The 2,943-nt window shown below is 44.0% G+C and overlaps 1 long non-coding RNA gene across 1 annotated transcript; it reads right to left on the bottom strand.

Moving 5' to 3' along the window:
- Nucleotides 1-299: 299 nt before the first annotated feature.
- On the bottom strand, nucleotides 300-2,726 carry LOC108512821 (uncharacterized). Its single transcript, XR_001880709.1, has 3 exons — nucleotides 2,447-2,726; nucleotides 667-773; nucleotides 300-363 (listed from the first exon to the last, which is right to left on the bottom strand). It is a non-coding gene; the product is annotated as an uncharacterized LOC108512821 (long non-coding RNA).
- Between the last annotated feature and the right edge of the window lie 217 nt (nucleotides 2,727-2,943).

The raw sequence follows: 2,943 nt of genomic DNA, 5'->3' as shown, positions 1-2,943 counted from the left end.
TTTTTTCCTGGATATTTTCTGTTTGAAGTTGGTGGAATCTGAAGAAGCAGAACTGGCAGATATGGAGAGCCAAATGTATATAAACTTCCTGCAGAACACTCACATTTAATTTGTGATGAAGTATTCAATATTGTTTTCCTTTGATTAGTGTAGGGTCAAGAGAAGAGAACCTTTTATCATGTTGGTATCACCAGCACCAAATCCAAGGATAATGTTAATGTATTAGTCCATTTTGCATTGCTCTAAAGTAATACCTGAGACTGGGTAATTTTTTAAATAAAAGAGGTTTATTTGGCTCATGGTTTTGCAGGCTGTACAAGAAGCATGGTGCCAGCATCTCCTTCTGGTGAGGATCTCAGGAAACTTTCATTCATGGTGGAAGATGAAGAGGAAGCAGGCATCACATGGCAAGAGAGGAAGCAAGAAGAGAGAGCAAGAGGTGCCAGGCTCCTTAAACAACCAGCTTTCGTGTGAACTAATAGACTGAGAACTCATTCATTACTGTGGGAAATTCATGAGGGATCTGCCTCATGACCCAGACACTTCCCACTAAGCCCAATCTCCAACTGTGGGGGTTCCATTTCAGCATGGTATTTGGAGGGGACAAGCATCCAAACTACATCAGTTAAATTGGTAAAACTTAAGCCGAAGTCTAGATTGATTTACCAGTTTCTGTTGAGGAGTTGAGATCTTAGCTCCACAAATTGATTATGCTTGAATCATTGCCACCAAAAGACCAGGAAAGACTTCTGTTGTACCTCTTGAGCAAATTCCTGCTATGACAGTGCAGTAAAAATTAGTTACGTTCTATAATATTTGGTATGCAAATTTCATTGACTTAATCTTCCTCTGGCTCAATGGCTGAATGGGTCCCCTCTCCCCTTTGAAGCATCCCTCAGCTTTTCCTGGAGGTTTCTAAAGTGTAACAGTTGCCACCCCCATCTCTCTGGCTCTTTCCCTCTTGCCCTCTCCCTGGTTTTGATGTCCATGACACTGGACACCACCTGAAGGAACAATACAGTGGCCTTCACTGACAATCACCACTATCTACACCCTAGCTGGTTACCAGGGTCCTGATGCAAGCAGTCTTCTTAAATAAGGGAAAAGTCTGGCCTAAAGGTAAATGTAAGTCTCCACCCATAGAGACCAAAATCATTTGCAAATTTTGAAAAATAAGCAAACAACAACAATAACCACAAAAATCTTTAGGGTCCAGAAATTAGCCAGGACATAAAAAATATGCATTGTCTTATTTAATTGCCACAAAATCCAATCAAGACTGTGTTATTATTTTCATTTTTAAAGATGAGAAAAACTGGCTAAGCACGGTGGCTCAAGCCTGTAATCCTAGCACTTTGGGAGGCTGAGGCAGGTGGATCACCTGAGGTCAGGAGTTTGAGACCAGCCAGGCCAACATGGTGAAACCTCATCTCTACTAAAAATACAAAGATTAGCCAGGCATGGTGGTGGGTGCCTGTAATCCCAGCTACTTGGGAGGCTCAGGCAGAAGAATCGCTTGAACCCAAGGGGTGGAGGTTAGAGTGAGCCAAGATCATGCCACTCTATTCCAGCCTGGGCAAAAGAGCAAAACTCCATCTCAAAAGAAAAAAAAAAAGAAAGAAAGAAAAACTGTGGCTTTGGGACATTGAGTGACTCGCTGAGATCACACAGCAGCAGGGCCATGAATCAAATTCAGATCTAATGACCTTAAGCTTTTAGCCAGTATTCTGTACTGCATGATAACAGTAATATAAATGGTTGATATGTCATTTATTTCTATTAGTCTTCCTGGGCCCTATATACCTGAATAATTCTGTAATGACAATATTAAAATAGGCTTGATTGAAGATAAATTATTTTCATAAAGACACACGACTACATTCTTAAGTGCTAGTTTCATCTTAATCTTTTAACTTTATACGTGTTTCCATTTAAGGTATATTCTATTTCTTTTTATTTTTTTTGTCTTTAAAGAACTTTTTTTAGAGACAGTGTCTCACTGTGTCATCCAGGCTTGAGTGCAGTGACACAGTCATGACTCACTGCAGCCTTGAACTCCTGGACTCAAGTGAGCCTCCCACCTCAGCCTCTCAAAGCGCTGGGATTACAGGCATGAGCCACCACACCCAGCCTCTATTTCTTAATGTGGGTATTTCTCCTTGTAATCACATAGTCTTCTACCACTACACCATCAGAGGCTTCTTTGTATGGGGTCCCGAGGCCTGAATTGCCCTTCAGCTGCCCGTGCGATGCTCCTTGAGGACTCAGCAGAGTCTCAGGTTCATGCTGCCAAGCCTGTGTTTATTCTGATGTGAGGGAAGTGTGGGAGTGGACTTCCTGCCAGAATCCTGCCCTGATATTCCAGGTAACTGACCACAAGCCACGGCCCATTCTATACTATTTATAGTGAGTGACAAAAATAGGCTCACCCCTCTGAAAGGCATACCTGTGCCATCTGCCCACTGGCCTCCTACAACCTGACAGGCGCTTTCTCTCCCGACCTCAGGAGGAGGCAGGACTGTGTCCTCACACAGACCCAGGAGCACTGGGTCCCTCAGGTGCATGCCTTCTGCTCCAGAAGGACCCAGGGCTTCAGAAGACACCAAAGCAGGGCTTCAGCACAGGAGTCCAGGCAGAACCTAGTTATGGATGCAAAGAAAGAGGCAGGAACTTGGGGAAAGGGGAGAAGATAAGACCAAGCCCCATTGTTGGAGCTAGATACAAAGTCAGGCTGGGATCATGGGCACTGCTGGTCTGATTCTGAGCCATGGTTGCCTCGGAGACTCATTGTTCCTCAAGTTTAGGCTGGGGCTGATTCTGGGGGTGGGGAGGTTAATGAACCCAGCTGAAGGGGCTAGAGGGAAGTCCAGAGCGTAGACTTCACTTGTCTTTCTCTCTTTCTCTTTCTTTTTCGTTTTTTCTCTCTCTTCCTTCCTTCCCTTC

The sequence above is a fragment of the Rhinopithecus bieti genome, unplaced genomic scaffold, assembly GCF_001698545.2.
Source record: "Rhinopithecus bieti isolate Rb0 unplaced genomic scaffold, ASM169854v2 scaffold_29388, whole genome shotgun sequence".
In the NCBI taxonomy this organism is placed as follows: Eukaryota; Metazoa; Chordata; class Mammalia; order Primates; family Cercopithecidae; genus Rhinopithecus; species Rhinopithecus bieti.
The sequence above is the reverse complement of the archived record's forward strand: the minus strand, read 5'-3'. Positions and strand labels throughout refer to the sequence as shown.